This window comes from Halichoerus grypus, chromosome 2, assembly GCF_964656455.1.
Source record: "Halichoerus grypus chromosome 2, mHalGry1.hap1.1, whole genome shotgun sequence".
Lineage (NCBI taxonomy): Eukaryota > Metazoa > Chordata > Mammalia > Carnivora > Phocidae > Halichoerus > Halichoerus grypus.
In genome coordinates, this window is record NC_135713.1 from 159,651,313 (window position 1) to 159,673,428 (window position 22,116).

The window sequence follows — 22,116 nt, forward strand, 5'->3', positions numbered from 1 at the left end:
GTGCTGAGTTTGCTCTTGACCTCCTCCACAGTAGGTCGCAAACTGGGCTGGGTGGTTCTGCCACCGGGGGCCTTTGGCAGTGTATGGACACAGTGTTGGTTGTCACAACTTGGGGTGTGCTACTGGGTAGACCTAGAGATGCTGCCAGACATCCTACAATCCAAAGGGTGGCCCCAATAATGAAGTGTCTAGCCTAAATGTCAGCAGTCAAGGTTGAGAAACTCAGATCTAGAGGAAGAACAAGAGTTCTTGGATGCTAGTTCTTAGACAGGCACCTGGTTTGTTTCCCATCCAACACTGGAATGTTAATGCTGAGACTCTGTTTTGGAAGCAGCCGAGGGAATCCCAGGCTTCAGCTGGAGGCCACAGGAAACCCTTCCAAGTTTATTATTTCCTGTGGTCTTGAGACGAGAACTCATCCCATTCGCCTTAGAGTCCTTCCCGGTAAATAAGGAAAAGAACAGATCTCCACTCGATATCAGAAGAAAAATGGCAAACTAAAATTTATCTCATCAGCAGAAGTCATTTAAAGGAAACAAGAAACAAGAAGTGATAAAACAAAATCTAAACAGAAAAGAACATTTGTACATCGCTAACCACACCATCTCAAAACCTGAAAAACAAACAAACAACCCCCTTCAAAAATGAAGTAAGAACTTGTAGAAACCATGAAATGCTGCCACAAGGCAGAGATCCATAGCAAATGGGGTGTAATCTGGGATATGAAACAGAGGAGTTGGGTCACTGAATATGAAATGCAGAACCAAGAAAGAGGTTATAATCTGGGAGCTATATTAAGACCAGCAAGAGCTCAGAATCACTGCCCGGGGCCATCCTGCTGTCTCCAAAGCTGAACCAAGAAGGCAACATCCCAAGCAGTGGATGGCCACTAATTAGTAGTTATTTCCTTACCTATAATGTGGCTTCACATCAAAGAATTAAAAGTGCATGAGCCAAGGCAGGAGAAAAGGAGATGGAAATGAAATACTTCAAGAGCTCTTTCTATAGAAATAGTTTAAAAAAGAGCTATCGAAGGGTAACAAAGAATAAAAACTAGAATGCAGTGCCAGAACCATTCAATAGGGAAGGGCAGTCTTTTCAACAGATGGTACTGGGAAAACTGGATATCCACATTCAAAAGAACGAATCTGGATCCTTACCTTGCACCATAAACAAAAGTTAACTCAAAAGTGGATCAAAGACCTAAATGCAAGCATTAAAATTATAAAACGCTTAGAAGAAAACATAGGGGAAAAGCTTTGTGGTATTGGGTTTGGCAATGGATTCTTGGATATGATACCCAAAGCACAGGCAACAAAAGAAAAAAATAAATAGGACTACATCAAAATTAAAGACCTTTGTGCATCAAAGGACACAATCAACGGAGCACAAAAGCAACTCATGGAATGGGAGAAGATACCTGCAAATCATTTATCTGGTAAGGGGTCTGCTATGGACTGAACAATGTCCCCCACATACCCCATATTCGTTTGTTGAAACTCTAGCCCCCAATGTTATTGTATTTGGAGACAGGGCTTTTAGGAGATAAATTAAAATTAAATGAGGTCATAAGGGTGGGATCCTAATTTGATAGGATTGTTGGACTTGAAACCGACGAGAGGTCTTATGAGGACATAGTAAGAAGGCAACCATCTATGAGCCAGGAAAGAGTCCTCAGAAAGAACTCAATCAACCAGCACCCTGGTCTGGGACTTCCCAGTCTCCCCAACTGTGAGAAATAAATGTCTGTGGTTTAAGCCACTTAGTCTGTGGTATTTTGTTACGGCAGCCTGGGCAGACGAAGAAATGGTTAATATCCAGAATGTAAAAAGAACTCCTACAACTCAACAAAAGCAAACATGATTTAAAATGGACGAAGAACCTGAACAGACATTTCTCCAAAGAAGATATACACATGGCCAATAAGTACATGAAAAGCTGTAACACATGACTAATCATTAGGGAAATGGAAATTAAAACCACAATGAGATACCACATCCAACCCAGCAGGATGGCTACTATACACAACAACAACAAACACAAAATAACAAGTGTTGGTGAGGATGTGGAGAAACCGGAACGCTTGTGTACTATTGCTGGGAATGCAAAATGGTGCACCCGCTATGGAAAACAGTATGGCAGTTCCTCAAAAAACAAAAAAATAGAATTATCATATGTGGTAAGCCCACTTCTGGGTATATTCCCCAATAACTGAAAGCAGAGTCTCAAAAAGATACTTTACCTCCATGTTCTTAGCAGCATTATTCACCATAGCCAAAAGACGGAAGTAACCCAAGTATCTACTGCTGGATGAATGGATAAACAAAATGTGGTATGTGAATCCAGTGGAATATGAGTCAGCCTTAAAAAGAAAGAAATGTGATACATGGCACGACAAGGATGAACCTTGGGGACATTATGCTAAGTGAAACAAGCCAGTTAGAGAAAACCAAAATACCATATGTATGATTCCACTTATATAAAGTAGTCAAATTCATAGAGACAGAAAGCAAAATGGTGGCTGCCAAAGGCTGGGGGGAGGGTGGCATGGGGGTTAGAATTCCAGTTTTATAAGGTGAATACAGTTCTGTGGTTGAACAGTGCATAATGCCATGGAATTGTACACTTAAAAACGGTTGCGATGGTAAATTTTTGCATTATGTGTATTTTACCACAATTTTTTAAAAATGTGGTAAGAAAAACAAAAACAAGAGTGTAGGAGGGAACTGGAGACTTTCCAATATATTTAGGTGGAAACACCTTGAGCTATGTTATTTACTTGGTCCCAGTTCTGGACCCTGGCTGGGACAGCGGCTGGCCCACTGAGGAGAGCTCAGAAGGGAACCGTTTTCAAGGGTGTGGGCAGGATTTGGAGGAGCAACAAGGGGAGGTGCAGAATCCCCGGGCTAGGACCGTTATCACCCCCCAGGCCTTCAGGACTCAGAGGAGGAAGCAGTTGGAACCCAGAGAGACTGAAAGACAGAAACTGTGGCCTTCAGTAGAGAAACACAACCAACCCATGGAAACTCATTTAGCAGGGGGCTGGGGGAAAAAATGCCTCAAACTCATCTTCCTGCACTCCCTGCAGTCTGTTGCTCACTGCTCTCCTTGGAGGAGAGAGACCGAGAGCAGATGTGGGGGGCAAACAGAGGAAGCGCCGGACACCGGTCATGTCCCCCCTTGGCCTGGCCCACTTCAATGCCACCTTCTGAAGTGAACTCAAGTATCTCCCCCTCTCGAAACTTCTCCCAGTCCAGGGGGCCTCACAAGGGCTCTGAGACTTGTCTGACTTACCTTCTATGCAGCTGGCTCGTGAGCCCTTCCCAGGGGGCAGCCTCCTGCCATTATCCCGAGCTTGGCCGACCCCAGCACAGTACACAGCACAGACCCTGACTAGCCAGCCCCGCCCCCCGACTTCCCCATTTCTATTATCGGCACAGCCTTTGGCTGGCTCTCCCAGACCTGAAACCTCAGTGGCATCATGGGCTCCTCCCTGGGGCTCCCCTTTCTCTAGCCCACAGCGGCCCAGGCTGGGGGCTGGAACTCCCGCCACATTTCCTGTAGGAGGCCTGCCTTTCTCTCCAACACGGACTTCCCTGGGGAAAGTTCCTCCCGAAGCTCATCCCCGGACTCCTAACAGACTTCCCAAAGTCTGTCATCCTCTGCGATCGCCACTTCCTGCTCCAAACCCTTGGTCTTGACCTATTTTTAAGCTAACATCTATCAACGCTGACCATGTGCCAGGCACGACGATCAGCCATCGCCAGAGATGAACTTCTCTAGTGCTCCTGACTGTCCCGGGGCACCTGGTGTCACCCACGCTGTCCAGTCGGTGACAAGTGAGGCTGAGAAGTCTGCTAACTTCCCCAATGCCGACCCAGGCTGTGCCACTTTGGGCTGGGCACCCAGGCCTGGGCTCACAGCTCCTCCTTGGTCCAATTTAAGGGACCGCCCAGTGGGGCTTGGCCAAGCCCCCCTCTCTATTTACCCTGATCTTCTCCACCTGGCCAGTGGGCTCACGGTTCTCATCGTGGGGCGTTCACCTCGAGACCTCCCTCTATGAATGTTCCATCCCTTTTCTAAACCTGCAGAAAACCCTGCTGCTGTCTTCCGGCACTCCCATACCCTGTCCTGGTCTCTCACCTGGAGGCTACAACAGCAAACCCCAGCCAGTCTCTTGGCCACCAGGCCCAGCCCACCTCAGTTGGGAAGCTCTGCCCTGCTCTGTCCCACGGCTGGCTTCCAGCTTTTTTTTTTTTTTTTAAAGATTTTATTTATTTACTTGACAGAGACACAGCAAGAGAGGGAACACAAGCAGGGGGAGTGGGAGAGGGAGAAGCAGGCTTCCCACTGAGCAGGGAGCCCAATGCGGGGCTCGATCCCAGGACCCTGGGATCATGACCCAAGCGGAAGGCAGACGCTTAACGACTGAGCCACCCAGGCGCCCCTGGCTTCCAGCTCCTTGAACATGACCCGCTAGTTCCCAACGAAGAGCTTTGCACTCTCTGTTCCCTCCGCCTGGACGGTTTCCCCAACTCTTCACGTAGTGGGCTCCCTTCCCCTCAGTTGGTCTCTGCTCAAGAGCACTCCCTCTTGGGAGGGGTTTTCCTTCCCTTCTCTCGAGTAGCTCTCCCACTCCATGCCGCAACCCCCTACTCATTTCTTCAGAGCCTTCATCACCAAATTAAGACTATCACAGTCCTTGATCATCTACCTCCCTCTGCCACCACAGAAGCTCGGTGACAGCAGGGCCTTACCATCCTTGCTCATCACGGTGTTTGCGGCATTTACACTGGGGCGGGGGGGCATGTAGTTGGTGCTCAACAAATATTCGCTAATGCATATTTAGTTTCTGCCTTTCACCGAAGAAACGTGTGCTGGTGTCTCCCTGCCCCTCCCTCATTAGGCAGGGCGAGGCCCTGAAAATGGGTATCATTCACTGAGTACATGCTGAATTCATGGGCAAATACAAGACAGAATTATAAAGCAATGACAGTCTTTTTCCTTATTCATGAGTCTTATACATGTCTTTAAACAGGTGGGAAACAAACCTAATCCCAAAATAGCTTCCAGGTTGGGAACCCCATTGGCACAGCTGTAGGGCCCTTCTACCTCAGAAATAATATTCATGTTGATGTATAAGAATTAGCATTATAAAAATTCATCTTAATCACTTATAACATGCTTGAGAAATAGTTCCTAAAATCATTCAATACCAAATCTCTAAAGTCACCTACTGCTTCATCTCATTTCCTGGACTTATTCCTGAAGGGTGGCCTTTAAAATTTTTGGTATGCATCCTAGTTTTACAGTAATAGATAAATAATACTTTCCATTTGTATGGTTTAAGATTTCAGATGTCTTGGGGCGCCTGGGTGGCTCAGTTGTTAAGCGTCTGCCTTCTACTCAGGTCACGGTCCCAGGGTCCTGGGATCGAGCCCCGCATCGGGCTCCCTGCTCAGTGGGAAGCCTGCTTCTCCCTCTCCTGCTCCCCCTGCTTGTGTTCCCTCTCTCGCTGTGTCTCTCTCTGTCAAATAAATAAAATCTTAAAAAAAAGGAGAGATTTCAGATGTTTTAATTGAAACATATATTTTTATGTTAGATGCTTAGTGGTAGCTGACGGTAACCACAGACTTAGGGACCCAATAATTTAAAGGATCAAGTCTAGGTATCTTGTCTTTTATCCAACCTTTTTTGTGTCTTTGTTCCTGAATGGGGCCCCTAAGGCGGGTGGGACAAGGGGCAAAGCCTAGTGATGTCAGGGACACAGCTCCCAAGGCAACAGGCAGACCAGTTCTGACTCATTTTGTTCTACTTCCTCTAGGAACAATGCAAGCGGCAGGGCACGCTGCCCCACCCACCCAGCAGAACCCCTGTGCCCTCCACCAACACACTGCAGTGTACCTGCACTACCACGACCCAGGAGGGAGGGCACAAAGCCTCCCCCCAGCAAGGCTGAGCATAGCTGCAAAGCAGGGAACTTCCGCGACAACAGCCTCCGTCCACAGGTAGAAAGCTGGGCCCTCTCACCGCATCCGCTGCCCCCTCTTTAGCCCTGCTGGCTTTCCACCAAAGAAAAACATAAGCCAGGAAGGAGCCGGCACCAGCTCTACAAAGTCTGGAGAGCCCGCCTCCATGCGCCACGGTGTATATTACAAATGCCACTCAACAAGAGAAACCACAGAGGGTCATCTCACGGGGCCCCTTGCTAAGAAAGTGGCTTACCAATTCAAGAGTTGTGGCAGAGGAATCCCACCCACACCCCACTTCTGACTGAGAGGCGAGAGTGCTGGGGGGAGCTCTTCCTCCCCATCACTGTCCATCATGGCGGGAGCAAGCTCTCCAGCCAGCGAGGTCGATGAGTTACGCAATGGGACTTCCTCAAAGGGCTCGTTTCCCCTCCAGTGCTTTATCATGAATACTGAATTCCTCTTCCCCCTCGAAGATGTGTGTTCACCTCTACTCATTTCTCTTCACTCATCTGCATCTCCCGTCAGAGACAGGGTGCCCTCAGGAGACCAAGGGAGGGGTCCACCTGACAAGGGCCCAAGCCGTCAGCGTGTATTTGCGTTTGGCGGGGAGGGGGGAAGACAACCAATTCAAAAACCAAAGTAAATTTTTGAGCTTGGCAAAGTAAAGACTATATATAGAGGGGAAAAAATTAAGACTGGATCTGGTTTCTCTCTTGCTTCTTGCTCAACGATGGTGGCCTTCTCCTCTGATGTGGTACCTTCAGAGTCTTACGGTTGCTGACAGACTCACCAAAGACACCCATCAGGTAGAAGTGGATCTTCTACGATGATGACTTTATTCCGAAAAGGTAGCCCTAAGTCATGAGAGCTTGCAGAGCTCAGAAGAGCAGGGTCTCAACTGGATCGCAACCACGCAGAGGGCTGTGGCCCAGCAGGAGTGGCATGTCAGGAGGCTGGGGTGGGGGCCGTGCCCTGGCTGTCTGTCTGAGCAACGGAAGAATCTCTGGGGATGAGGGAGACGGGCAGGAATTGGACCATCATAACAACACCGAAATTCTGAGGTCTGCCACTCTATGGAGTCTCTGGGGACACACAGAAATCTTGGCTGTCTGGCACCTCCCAGCTACAAAAAAACCCCACGGTGGTGGCAGGGACCAGTGGTAGCGGCAGAGGGGGAACAGTGTGGCCCCGGGAGCCGTGGCGAGGTGTCCGGAGGATGGCAGGCAGCGAGGCCTTGCAGGCAGCAAGCTTCGGGGAGATTGCCCTGTCCTGGGGCGGGGTGGGGGGGAGGGAGACGGGAGAGGCTTGGCAGCAGCTGAGCCTGTTAGCAGTCTGGGTTCACTCCTGGGACCATCGGAAAGAAATGAGGGAAAGATAGGAGTTTGCTGGCGCCTGCATAGTTTCAGAAGGGGCAGAGAGCTAACTCGCCTGCACCGCCACCCCGGTTGCCTGCGAGTCCTGGTGGACACCCCTCTTCGCACAGGCTGTCATTCCGCTGGACTTCCTTATTGTTACTGGATTAAGCTAAATCACTGAATGCAGCTGATTTCTTGTTTTCGCATTCCTGAAATATTCTTTTCTAACCCACGGGCTTCAGCTATTTTCCTGTCATGCCAGTGGGCTAATGAAAGCCACTGCTGCGCTTTGCAGGGTTAATTTATTCAATGCCTGGAATATGCTCTCTCTTCCCCCAGCATGACACGCTCCTGGTACTGTGCTTTCAATATACACAAGAGCCGCGAATATGAGGGATAATGTTGCAGGCTGCTCCTGGGATTACCTTGTCATTACGTGTCCCTTGCACGGTGCTCAGGAGAAAACCTGCACGGAACAGCAACACAGCAACGGCTCTGTCCCTAGGGCGAGAGCTGGAGACAATTAGGGAACGCTGCCGCTGCTTCCCCCTAAGGATGGGCTTTGTGATACAGTTGGATCCGAGTGACTTTCAGTGAAGAAAGACGGTCCCCTGTCCCTCAAAAAACATAGCACGAGCCATGTGGTAATGCCGCCCCTAACCTTCTCTTTGTTTCAGGGTGAGGCACATTTTGTGCTCTGCCCACTCCTTCCAGGGGCCTCGTGCTCAGACCCAGCGCAGCCGATGACGGGCAGCTGCGGATCATCTAGTCTCCAGGCCTCCCCAAGGCCAGTCCATGCCCAGAACAGTGGGCTTCCCACCCCTGATTCCCACTCTCAGCCCAACTCCTACAGTCCTTGTAAAACCCAGCTTCCGGCCCCTTGTCCGGGAAATAGTCCTGCTTCCCCAGCGCAGTGACTTGTCTCCCACCCTCCAACTCCCCAGCCTAGATGATGCTTGAGCAAAGGACTCGTTCTCATGCCTCTGTGATCCCCCAGCTCTGGGCCCAGGGTCTGGCGCATAATAAATGTTAAAGATGAATCATCAACCTAAATGTGAAACCTAAGTAGAACTAGAAAAGCACTAGAGAAAAAGAGGAGAAAATCTTTGTGATCTTGAGTTCAGCAAAGATTTCTTAGATACAACACCAAAAGCATGATCCATAAGATAAATTAAAAACAAAAAACAAAAAACCTGATAAGTTAGACTTCACCGCAATTTAAAACTTCTGCTCTTCAAAAGACATTATCAAGAAAATGAAAAGACAAGCCACAGATTGGAAGAAAAGCATCTGCAAAACACAAAACTGATAAAGGGCTTGATTCCTGCATTTATAAAGAACTCACCCAACTCAAAACACACAACTCAATTAAAAATGGCCAAAGATTTCAACACTTTGCCAAAGAAGATAGTCTCAGAATCGCAAAAGAGCACATGAAAAAACACTCAACATCATTAGTCATTAAGTAAATGCAAATTGAAACCACTAAGAGATATTACTACACACCTAGAAGAATGGCTAGGAAATAAAACAAAATAAAATAAAATAAAATAAAATAAAATAAAATAAAACAGTATCAAGTGCTAGCAAGGATTTGGAGAATCTGGAACTCTCTCATTCTTTGCTTGTGGAAATGCAAAATGGTACAGATGCTTTGCAAAACAGCGTAGTCATTTCTTATAAAATTAAACCTGCACTTAGACAATTCAGTAATCTCACTCTTCAGCATTTATCCAAGAGAAATGAAGACTTGTGTTCACACAAACGTTTGTAATATGAATGTTCATAACAGCTTGGTTCATAGGCTTGGTTCATAATAGTGAAAATTTGAAATAACCTGCCTGTCCTTCGGTGGTGAGTGGGTAAGCTGTGGTATGTCCATGTACTGAATGACATGCAAAAAAAAATGGATGAATTATAAATTCATTATGCTAAGTGAAAGAAGCCAAACTCAAAAGGCTACTACTATATGATTCCATTTATACGACATTCTGGAAAAGGCAACACTACAGGGATAGAAAACAGAGCAGTGGTTACCAGGGCCTGGGACCTCACACTATGTTCCTCTTCAGCTGGCTGTTCGTCAGGATCCTTTACAATACCTTTATAAGGAATTGGTAAAAGTCCATAAATGTTTTTTCTGAGTTCTGTGAGCTGCTCTAGCAAATTAATCGAACCCGAGGTGAGGGTTGTGGGAACCTCTGATTTATAGCAAGTTGGACTTGTGATTGGCCTGAATGGGGAGTCAGGGAGGGGTGGGAACAGTCTTTTGGACTGAAGCTTTAACCTGTGGAATGTGATGCTATCTCCAGGTAAGGAGAGTCAGAATTAATTGCTCGGTGTACTGGAAAATACACATCAGAGGGGCTGACGACTAAGAGGTACAAGGAAATTTTGGGGGTGAGAGGGAAGGTGTAAATCCTAATTGTGGCGGTGGCTACACATGTATTTGTTAAAGCTCAAGTGGGCTGAATGAATGTAATCTAAGGCTCTCCTTGCGTTGGCCCACGCCCACCTTGCCAACCTCATTTCCTCCTCCCCTTCCCCCCTTTTATGCTTTCCACGCTCCACTCAAGTTGGCTTTCCATGACTCCCAGAAGCATGGGCCTTGCCCACCTCCCAGCCTTTCTTCTTGTTTCCTCTGCCCAGTCCCCCTTTCCCACCCTCAACCCCCTTATGCACAAATCTTATCCATCCTTCAAGCCCCAGCTCAGATGTTACCTTTTCCTGTAATCATATTTGACTACCACCTCCCCACATGCACAAAAAGCTAGGAATTATTTGATGTGCCTCTAAATTCCAAACATTTTATCTGTATGTCTCTTACATTTATCAACTTTTTTGTATGATTGTACGTGTCAATATCACATATCTCCAACTAATTGTAAGTGCCACGTTTGAATCACTTTCGCATTTATGCACAGCGTCTAGATCGATGCCTTTTGATGAATTAGTGAAAAAAATCAATGGCCAGGGTGACCTGTGGCAGGTAAAGTTGGTGTGGTCAGCACCCAGAAAGAATAATATCTAGACTAGACGGCTTCTCAGTGATGAGCAAACAGGACTAGTGAGGTTATAAATCCGCAGCTACTGTTTGCATGGTAGTCACCTGGCTGATCAAAATTACCTTCAAGGCTGGTTAGAAACACACATGCCTGGGGTCCTGACTCAGCTCATCAAGGGTGAGTCCTGCGTCTGCATTTTTAATAAGCTCCCAGTGTGACTCTGATGAGTCAAACTTGGGACTTACCTTCCTAAATGGTCAGAAGGCCAAAGACTCACCTACAGGTGGCGGACAAAAAATGCAGCTCTTGAGAATCTATATAGAGGTACCACACACACACACACACACACACACACACACACACACAAGTGTGAATGGATCATCAAATTGTAATACATCCCATACCTATCAATACAAAGGAATGAACTACTGATACACAGAACAACACGGATGGATCTGAAAAGCATTGTCTTGAGTGAAAGAAACCAGACACCAAATACTACATTGTGTGTGGTTCCACTGATCTGAAATGCTAGAAGCAGCAAAAATAATGTAGAGTGATAGCTGATCAGAGTTTGGCCCCTCCCCCGTGGGGGCCACGGGGCAGGGCGGGGGGGCTGGGAACGGGACTTCCTGTAAAGGGACACAAAGGGAAATTTGGGAGTAATGGGAACGCTCCATATCTTGATTGTAGTGGCGGTCCCATGGGTGTACACATTTAGCAAAAGTCACCAAATCACACATTCAAAGTGGGAGCATTCGCCGAGACTCAGAATCTAGGAACCTAATGATGACCCTGTCATTGTCCTTGGTCAGTCACCAAGTCCTGCCACTCGGATTGCCGAAGCTCTCCCGGATCTTCCTCTGCCCCTTAGTTCCACACTTTGCATCATCATGGGGATCAGAAGAATTACTGCTTGTTTCCCTATCTAGAGTCAAGGCCACCGCCACTGTCTACCACACACTGCTGGCAGGCTTTCTAAACCACAGCCTGCTCAAGTCCCTCCTCTACTTAAGCCCTCCCGCCACCACCCCTTTCAGGATAAAGCCCGAATTCCATATGCCTGGCTTCTTGCACCCTAATGCCCACCCCCAGCCCCACCTCTTCCCATTCTCTCACAAGCCCACTGCAGATACCTGCTCCCACACTGGACCACTTGCAGCTCCTTGAAAGCACTGCAACCCCTTGCAACTCCAACTTTCACACACGCCATCCTTTCCAGGTGCAACACTCTCCTTACTCCCTCAGCCTCTTAACTCCCATTCACCATGTCGGGCTCAGCTGAAGCATCCCCTGACCTAGTAAGTTCCGTTGGCTCGAATCCAGCGCTGGGTCAGATGCCCCTCCTAAACATCAGCATCCGTCACACCGTGTCACAGTTGCTATAACTGGTCCATCTGTCTCTCAACAGATTCAGGTTGGGCACCATGCTTTTCGCCTCTGGATGCCCAGGATCAAGCAGATCTCTGGCACACAGAAGGGGCTCAGTATGGTTTCTGGGTATTTCCAATGAATGGCTGACTGCCTGAATGAATGAATGAATGAATGAATACCAAAGGACAAAGTGTTAGAAGTCCACTAAAGGGCTATGATGCGTGAGAACGGGGAGATGCTTGAGGACAAAGTGGTATTTGAGCCAGACCCTTGTTAGGAACGGAATTGTGCCTCTTCCAAATCACGTGTTGAAGTCCTCACCCCCAGGACCTCATACCGTGACTATATTTGGAGACAGAGACTGTAAAGAGGCGATTGAGGTAAAATGAGGTCATTGGGGTGAGCCCTCTGTCCAGTGACTGGTGTCCTTACAAGAGGAGGAAACTGGGACACAGACATGCACCGAGGGAAGACCGCGTGAAGACACAGGGCAAACACGGCCGTCCACAAGCCAAGGAGGGAGGTCTCGGACGGAACCAACCTGGCCAACACCTTCATCTCAGACTTCTAACCTCCAGAACTGTGATGAAGTTAACCTCTGTGTTTAAGCCCCCGGGCCTGGGACAGTTCATGGCAGAAAGGGCATTCCAGGTGAGAAGCACAGCCAAAGGCAGGGAAGAGGGCACAATTATGGGGTAAACGCACTTGGAGTGGTTTGGTTTGGCAGCAGGGGATGAGCGTTGTGGCAAGTGGAGCAAAACAGCCCTGGAAATAGGGTCGGCAGCAGACTGTGGAGGTCCCAAAAGCCAGGTTAAGGAGTCTAGCCTTTCCCCTGGAGGCCAGTGTGCCTCTTTCGTGTGTGACTGAAGGAGGTGGCAGGCTGGCAGGACTGGGCAATCCTGAGGCAGGCCCTGTGGGGTTGGAAGCCAAGGCCGTTGTGCGTCCCAGACAGGGGCACGTGAGCCACGGGGCCGCTGTGGTGGCTTCTGGGGACAGCAAACATTTGTTAATTTAAAAGTGCTATATGTATTTTAACACATGAAACTCAGGACCGAACTGTGGCTCTTTTGTGAAAAGGACATTGATCAGGGCAACAAATACGGGGATTCTGCCAACTGGAATGGTCATATGCTATCAGCTGTATGGTCAAGATATACCCCAAATCCACCTGGATCCTCTTCCAACTTTTGCTCATCCCTATCCACAGTGCTCCTTTTAAAACATGGGTCAGATCCTGTCACTTGTTTGCTTAAAATCCTCCAGTGGGCCCCCATATCCCTTGGAGTCCGATCCACGCCCCCTACCTGCATGTCCCCACTACCCCAGCCTCCCCTCCTGCCACTCCGCTCCATTCCCTGCCCTCCACTGCACTGGGAATAGCAAAGTCAAGCCCCAAGGGGATAGTGTGAATTCACTCGTTCACACAATCAAACAGCTGAGGACTGTTTCATTCATTTGTTCCCTCAACAAACCCTTTTGGAGCACCTGCTCTGTCTCCAGGAGGTACCCCCGCACTGGGATGAGCAAACACAGACATAATCCCTGCCTCACCAGGGGGTTCATGGTCTAGAGCAGGGGACGGCCATATAGTCCCCCCCCACTGTGAGAACTACTGAAGAGAGTCACACCGTGTTATGAGAGCTTATCCTGGGGGGTATGGCCAAGCCAGGGAGGATAGCCTGAGAAGGCTCCATGAGGAAAAGACCATTCCAGAATAATAGGCATTAGCTAGGTGCAAAGGGGCAGAGACCATCCACAGGCAGCGGGAACAGTCAGGCAAGAGAAAGAGATGCCCTGGTAGGAGGTGGGAAGCTAGTGTGAGGGACCCTAAGGAATGAGAGCAAGCAGGAGCCTCAAGACACCAGGCTGGGAGAGCAGGGGCTAAGGAGGGCCCATCAGGTGGGCCTTGGTGGTGGCCAAGGAGACCCCCGCCCAGGTGCTCAGCAGCCCAAGCCTATTCACAAAAGCCCCTGAGCACATCCCAGTGTGGGCTCCTTCCATGCAGCGAGGGCTCCAGGTAAGCACCAGGAAAGCCAGGACTCTGGAAACCCTTTACTTAAGCTCATCAGTGAGACCAAGGACAGGTCCCCCCCAGGCAGTGGGTGGGCAGGAGGGTGGTCTGGGTTGTAAATAAAAGTCTTCATTGAGCCTGGGGGCTGGGGAACCCCCTCAGGATCTTGTCCTTTATCTCCTGCCAAAACCCTCCTCCCCAGCTACTCTGCTGACTCTTCCCAGGGGGAGACTAGTTAGGCTCTTCTCATTATGAGGTGGCCCCTTCCTGCAGCACCAGCTGTGGCTCCAAGGGCTGTCTCAGGGGGTGGACCCTCTGGCTCCCTGGCTGTCACGTGTCCCCAGCTTACCTCACCCTTGTGACTGCAAAATAAATCACTGCTCTCCAGTCTCCTCTTTCCCTCACCTCTTTCTTGCAGTGCCCTTGTCCTGAATTCTACTGGGTAACCAAGTCATTGTAGACAAGAGTCATTTTCTACTGGCTAAATCTCTAAACCTAATACAGTTCCTTCCATAAATAGCATCTCTTTGTGATCAAAGTGACCTCGTAGGCCTTACAGAGCAGGTGACAGAGTTCTGCATTCATTACTGGTAAATTGTCATTTTAATTTTTAGAACTGGCATTATTTCGTTTTCATTGTTTCTCATTTACAGTGAGTCAACAAGTTTCCTTTTAAAATATGTTAGTGATGTCAGTTTTAGGAAATTTAGTAAGTAAGCCATGGCAGTTGGCTATGGCAAAAACCATGAAAAGAGGAAATGTGAAGGACTACAGTCTGGGGAATGGTGGTCCCAGTGAAAGGAACGAAGAAACAGCAGGAGGAATGGAGAGAAGGGGACAGAATGGGAGAGATGGAGTGATGGAACCAGCATGGGGTTCCAAATGGTTGGATGTGGGGGAGATGGGAGGGGCGGTCCCCACCTGTGCTTTTCTTAAATAGCCTCCCTTTGCTTGCCCCATCCTGAGCACCTATCTAAATGGGCCCTCAGCTATTATTCTCCTTATTTGGTGGTTTCATAGCAATGCTCATGATTGGCGATGAGTAATTGGTTAGTGGATTTGCTGCTCCCACCGGGCTGGCACATTCTCTCTCCTGCTCACCCTTGTCTCCGAAGGGCCTGGTGCACAGCCTGGCTGGGGCTAGGCCCTAGGTATCTGCCGGGTGGATAACTGGATGAATGGTGATTATGAAGGCTGGATGAACCTTTTTAAAATGCAGATAAAGGGGGCGCCTGGGTGGCTCAGTCAGTTAAGTGTCTGACTCTTGATTTCGGCTCAGGTCATGATATGGGGGTCGTGAGATTGAGCCCCACTTCAGGCTCCACACTTGGCAGGGAGTCTGCTGGAGATTCTCTCTCCCTCTCCCTGTACCCCTCCCCCCCATGTGCCCTCTCTCTCACACATAGATAAACCTTTAAAAATAAAATAAAATAAGGAATAAACAGGGACACAGATGAAAAGGAAGGGGAGAGGCACAGTGTGTCTGGGGTGGGGTGAGCCACTCATGTGGGGACCGCCTGCAAATAGCAGGAAAATAGAGAGGGGAGCTGCTTACAGGTCAGAGCTCAGCAATGAAGTAACTTTTCCTCTTTGCCTCTCAGGCTGAGTTTTCTCAACAAGTTCCTTGCTTCTTTTCCTAAAACATAAGTTAAAACCTGTAAAGAATGTGAAAACACTGCCACCCAAATGTTCACTCTTCCTAAAATTTGTTGTGTACTTTCCCAGTTGTAGGCCTCTACACCTGGGGTTCTGCTCCCTAAAATTTTCTTGCCTGTGGGCCTGGAAAAATGCCTGCCTGTCTGTCTATCTATCTCACACAAATAATAGACAAATAGACTTATAGGAAAATTCAAACATAGAAATATGTGTAGCAAAAGGTGAAAGAGACCTTGCCCTTAATTCTACTTCCCATAGTAAAGAGCTTGATATTATATACCCACCACTTTTTAAAGATGAATTTTTATATACAAACAAATAAAAATAGGCAGTTTAATTTCTGTTTTTGAGAGAACGAGAGCTCACGCGAGTGGGGTTGGGAGGGTGGGGGGAAGGGGCAGAAGTGGGGGAGAGAGAATCTTAAGCAGGCTCCATGCCCAGTGCAGAGCCAAATGAGGGGTTTGATCTCATGACCCTAAGATCATGACCTGAGCCGAAATCAAGAGTTGGACTCTTAGTCACCCAGGTGCCCTTGGAGTTTAGGATTCTTAACATAAATAATGAAATTTTAAATGTTAATATGACCACACTGTATATGCTTACTTGAAAATGTACAGAATTGTTCTGAGATACATTAAAGGTTATTTTACTTTTGGTAGATTTTGTAAAAATTACCAAACAAAAAGCTTTACTAATTCTTGTTCCATATATTTGTGACTGCCTATGCCCATCTCCGTATGTTATCTTTGACAATAGATGTTCTGTTTCCAATTTTTGCCAATCTGTTGCAAGGAAAACATTTCATTAGTATTCGAATTTGCGTTTCCATGATTCTTTTTTTTTTAATTTTTTATTGTTATGTTAGTCACCATACATTACGTCATTAGTTTTTGATGTAGTGTTCCATGATTCATTGTTTGTGCATAACACCCAGTGCTCCATGCAGAATGTGCCCTCTTTAATACCCATCACCAGGCTAACCCATCCTCCCACCCCGTTTCCATGATTCTTACTGAGGTTGAACATTATATGTTTACTGATCAGCTATATTTCTTCTCCTGTGAGTTGCTTGTTTATAAAAATAAATATAATTTGCCTATTTACAAATTGTCTTTGCCCAGTTTTTCTTTATGTATTTGTCTTTTTCTAATTGATTTGTGGGAATTCTTTATTTATAATGGGCAGTAATCCTCTGTGGTATGTGTTTTGCATATATCTCTCTGTAACTTTCCTATCTTTCAATGTACCAAGTTTCTTTTTTTTTTTTAGATTTTATTTATTTATTTGAGACAGAGAGAATGAGAGAGAGAGAGCACATGAGAGGGGGGAGGGTCAGAGGGAGAAGCAGACTCCCTGCCGAGCTGGGAGCCCGATGCGGGACTCGATCCAGAGACTCCAGGATCATGACCTGAGCCTAAGGCAGTCACAATGTACCAAGTTTCTTAACGTATATAGAGTCAAATGTTCTTTCTCTGTCTCCCAAGATTATGTGAAAGTTTGTCTCAAGCCATATAGGGAAAGAATGATACATTTGACTATATAAGAAAATATATATTTCTTAATACATATTATATAAAATATATATTGTGCATTTATGTACATAAAATATATAGGTATACACCAAATACTCTCTATACATATCTATATACATAAAATATTGTTTCCAGTGGGTTTTTTTTTTATTTAGTTTTTGTTTCCTCACCTTAACAACCCACAGAGTGGACACTATCTACTACTATCCCACTTTACAAATAATAAGACTGAGGGACACGTAAGTTAGGGCTTAGCAGCCTGCCACCTGAGCGCACACGCTTAGTCAGTACTTCATGTTGACTCCACCCAACATCCTCTCTATATATCACAAAAGCAATAAAAATTAACACAATGTGATAAAGGCACAGAAACAGCTGCTATAGATAAAACAGATAACACAAAAAAAGTCATTTAACATAGAAAAGCTGAGGAACTAGAGAACACAAAGATTTCTCATAAAAGATGCTGGAGAAACTGCATTATTTTAAGTCAGTTTAAGTCCACTTTTCACATCATCCACCCAAATAAAAACTAGAAGGGAAAAAAAAAAAATCCCTTAAAAGAGGATAATAGGTCTCTAAGGGAAGAAGAATCAAGAAAAAAAGATGGACAGTTTGGACTATGTAAAAATGTTAAATGGCTGCATGTTTTTTTAAAAATTCATTTTAAAAAGGTGACCAGTAGGCTGGGAAAAATAACTGACAAAAGTATGGCAAATAAATCTTATGAAAAACCTACATAAACTAGCAAAAAAAAAAAAAAGGCATTAAGATCCTAACAGATGAGCAAAAGAGAAAGTACAATTTATAAACATATATGTGAAAAAACCGTTCAACCTAATTATATTAAAAGAAATGCATAATTACAAAGGGCTTCTGTTTTGCCTATTTTTTTTTAAATGATATCGCCCTTGGTGGAGTGGATGAAATCAAAGGGGCATCTCACACAGTGTTGATAGAGAGTAATTCAGCACCGTTAAAATAAATGTTCATGCCCCTTTTACCTAGTAATCCCATGTCTGAGAATCTACTCTACAGATATGATCCAGAAACCTGGGGAAAATCATAAGGACAACGTAGTTACTGAAGTATTCTTTTTCTTTCTTTCTTTTTTTTTTAAATATTTTATTTATTTATTTGACAGAGAGAGAGAGACAGCGAGAGAAGGAATACAAGCAGGGGGAGTGGGAGAGGGAGAAGCACACCTCCCTCTGAGCAGGGAGCCCGACGCAGGGCTTGATCCCAGGACCCTGGGATCATGACCTGAGCCGAAGGCAGACGCCCAACGACTGAGCCACCCAGCCGCCCCTTTTTTTCTTTTTTTAAAGATTTTATTTTTAAGTAATCTCCACACTCAATGTGGGGCTTGAATTCACAACCCCAGGATCAAGAGTCGCCTGCTCTACTGACTGAGCCAGCCAGGCGCCCCTGAAATATTATTCATAATAGCAAGAAAACAAACAACAAAAAAATGAAAACAACTCAATTTTTAAGAACAGGGAATATTAAGTAATTTATGGAACAATCACTGACTAGAACATTATACACCATTAAAAATAATCGTGAAACTAATAACATTAAAAAAAAAACCCCTATGCCATAATATCTAGTTGTACAAGTAGAAAGAAATATAGAAATTTTAAGTTGTTTGAGGGGGTGGGATTAAGTCACTATTTTCTCTAATTTCTCGGTTTACTGTGGATTTAGAAAGACCTGAGTCCCAATCCCAGGTGCACCACTCCACCGAGTTACAAAATCTTTCTATGCCTCAGTTTCCTTGCCTATAAAGGGAAGACCATAAATGTAGCCACTTCGTGGGAGTGTCTTGAGAATCAAATGAGATAACTTGACCGCTGTTGCTATCACCTATCAAAAATGTTGTTCTTGTCATATGACAAAGTGTTAACATGTTTGCGTGGGGGGGGGGGTACTGAAATGAGGAAGCTACTTCATACACATAGTGTCTATTTTCACTTGAAAGTTTAGTATGGTTAAAAGTGCTCCCTCTGCTTTCCTGGGTTTCTCCTGCTTAGACACACTTACTTGTAAACCCACTTACCCAAGGGAAGATTAAAGGGAGTGAAACATCTACTCTGAACTAGAACCATGTAAAGATACATCGTCTATGGAGCTCAGGGGTAAAGGAACAAAACAGAGCCTTATTAGTGAGTCCTGCAGTAGAAGCAGCAAACGTGTCTTTTTTACCTTTGCATTCTAAAGAGAGGGGGAAGATCACATTGTTCGAGTAAACTTAAAACATCAACTTTCTGCATTACTGAGCTAAATATTTTATTCTAACGAGAAATTAGAGGAAAACGGGGGAAAAAAACCCCTAAAACCTTCATTTCTAGAAAACAGAATGGTGAAGAGACATTTCAAAGTAGCCTGTGCCTTTGGCTACGGTGAGGGCAGGGGTGGGGGCTGGGGGGTGGTTAGTGCAAAATACTGTCTAAACAGAAACCATCTAATAAGTAACTTCCTAGAAAAGCCTTTATCTTTGTCATATCTTTGAAGTTCTGCCATCTAGGCCTCATAAGCACAATGTTTGGCCCAGATACTAAGCTCTGGGACATTATCAGGCCCTCTGCAAGATGGGAGGGCACACTCCACATACTCATCTTCAAGGGGAGAGGGCTCTAGAACCTTCCAGGGGGGGCTAAGAACCAGTCAACTGGGTGGTTCTCTCCACGGGACTTCATACGTCCCACTCTTGGCAAAAAGAATGCACAGAAGCAGCCCTATTCGCCTTGGTTGTGAAAACAGATCTCCACTCCACGCTCCACGCCCACGGAGAGGATTTCTTTTCCCAAAAAACTCTATACATTAACTTAAAGTCAGCATTAATGATCTTTACTTTGCAAGATGAAAAAAGTAACAGGCAGGGAAAAAAGACTATTTTTTTCAAGATGTCAGAAGACGAGTTTCAAATTCATTTTTAGCCCCCAGAAAGCATGTATGTAGCATTAACTTATGTAGTCCTTGAATCACACACACACAAAATGTATTAATCAGGCCTTAGTCATATCGGGATTCACTGGGTATGGTAGACTTTATAGCTAAAGCAGAAGAACCTCTTCCCCCGGAGAGAGTTATTCTTCTAAGATTTTCCATCCCCATCTTAAATAATAACCAACTATGTACTTACTGCAAAGGCTTTGGCTTCTCGTGCCTCCTGGGAGCTGCTGACCTCAATCAGCAAGTCAGCCGTACTATTCTGGGGTTTGGTGCTGGCCAGAGAGGAAAACCACACTCAAGGAGCCTGGGCAGTGAGCATTTGAGCAATGCTTCACTCAGGAAGCAGGCGGGCTCTGGGCTCCAGGCTTCTGACAGCCTCCCCCCAACCCCTCCCTGCTCCCTCTCCCTCCCTCCCTCTGTCTCTCACGATCTCTCTCTCTCACACACACACACACATACATACACAAACAGTGCAAAATCACTTCTATCCTACTGGTTCCTGAATACTTAATTTGTACCTCTCTAGAACATCAGGATTTAAAGACATAGGCTGACTAGTTTCTTGCTGTTTCAAACCTGAGATATCAAACAGAAAAAGAAGAAGAAGAAGAAAAAAAAAAGCCAAGCTGTCTTCAAAGGTGAGTTTGCCCTGAAGCCTCAGGGCCCCTCACTTGCCATAACCTGTGGGTTGTAGAGAGTTCTAAGTGGGATGGGGAAGTCAGGTTATGATCAGGAAGCATTTCAAAGCCGGCAGTTCTAGTGAGCTGACTAAAAACGTTCTCAGAGATAAAGCATCTAAACCTCCAAGCCTCTGGTAATTTGTTGTAATTTCTTTTTTTCATTCTAAAGATTTTCATACCTAATTTTGAATTCAGAGAGTTTCCAAAATTACATGAGCACTCTCGCAAAACCTGAGGTCCACGTTCCCTGCTACTACGGATGGTCTACACACCCTAATGATGATGAGATTACCCGTAAAAACACGGAAGAAATTTGTGAAGGTAAACAAGCAGCATGTGTTCTATCTACACTCACAAAGAACTGCAGTCAACGGGGCTAGGCTGAGCTTAGTCACTGCCATAAGCTGGAGTTTACTTGCGATTTTACTGGATAATAGGTGTGGAAAGTGGCCAAGTATCTCTTACACGGCAGAGAGCTCTTACTTAGGAGGCAGTATGAGTTTGCAGAGCCTCAGGGACCCTGAATCCACCCCTCATAGGCAGACTTTGCCTCTCTAATGGCAGATCACAGTAAGGAGCTGTGGTCATGCAGCTCAGAGCTGGCTGTCCCCTGTGAGAGCTGTTATTACAATGGTGGCCCCATGTACCCTGGCAAACGCTGCTACCTTTGGTGGCCTTCCCTCTTTGCCTTAAAGAAAGCAAGAGACACAATGCATGGGACCTGTTCTCACTGAAGAATATCCATCTTCCCGGGGAATAAATGGACCTAACTCATCCAGGTGCCCAACCCCCGGGCACAACACCACAGCAGAGACACGGGAGATGGTGTGGTTGGGACTCTGCAAGTGACAAAAGTCCCAACACAGCCTCACTTAAGCAAAAGAGCAAATTTATTGGCTTGACTAACTGGAAAGTCTAGGGATGAATTCAAGCTGGCTTTAAGCCAGGAGACCTGGAGATTCCAAAGTCATCAGGAATCTGCTTTCATCACCTTTCGGCTCTGCTTCCCCAAGTTTGATGCGTTCAAATATGGTGCTCTTGGGATGGGAAAGCCTTTCCCGGTAGCATTCCATGATGAGAAGTCTGTGGCATTCAAGACCTCAGAAGATAGGCACTCCTCAGAAAAGAAACCTCAGCGTGAGACACTGTCCAGCCCCGTGGCAAGGGAGAAGGACCTGGGTGACTGACAGCCCCTCTAGTTATAAGAAGAGCAGTTCCCAAAAGAAAAAAAAAAAATGCTAGACAGGCAAAAAGATACAAGCTAGTGCCTTAGATTAAGCCTTTCATGTGATTGCGTCTTAATTTCCCAATTAGACTGTAAATCTATTATCAGAAGGATGTACACAAAGTGTTAAGAGTGGCTATCTCTGAGTATTGTGGGTCATTTATTTTTTTAAATTCACACTGTATCTTCTAAATTTTCTAAAAATAATAAAAATTATTAAATTGTACAATAACACAATACATTGAAATAAGTTATTGTATGCTAAACACATCCTGCTTATAAGCAAAAATATGTATAGAATATCTATGAATAAATCTGGTAAGGAAATTACAATCACTCCCCAAAAATCTA

At 45.9% G+C, this 22,116-nt stretch overlaps 1 protein-coding gene across 9 annotated transcripts in view; it reads right to left on the reverse strand.

Annotated features, from left to right (window-relative positions):
* Positions 1–22,116, reverse strand: part of SPECC1 (sperm antigen with calponin homology and coiled-coil domains 1) — a 271,702-nt gene that overhangs the window by 197,102 nt on the left and 52,484 nt on the right. For 2 of the 9 annotated variants that reach the window (XR_013446037.1, XM_036084548.2), the window contains exon 1: positions 20,051–20,208. The exons of 4 other annotated variants lie outside the window; for them this stretch is intronic. The gene's annotated coding sequence lies outside the window, so the exon portion shown is untranslated. Of the gene's footprint in view, positions 1–7,752; positions 7,797–20,050; positions 20,210–22,116 lie in introns of those variants that run through there. 3 more of the 9 variants (XM_036084542.2, XM_036084546.2, XM_078067991.1) reach the window with 2 other exon arrangements.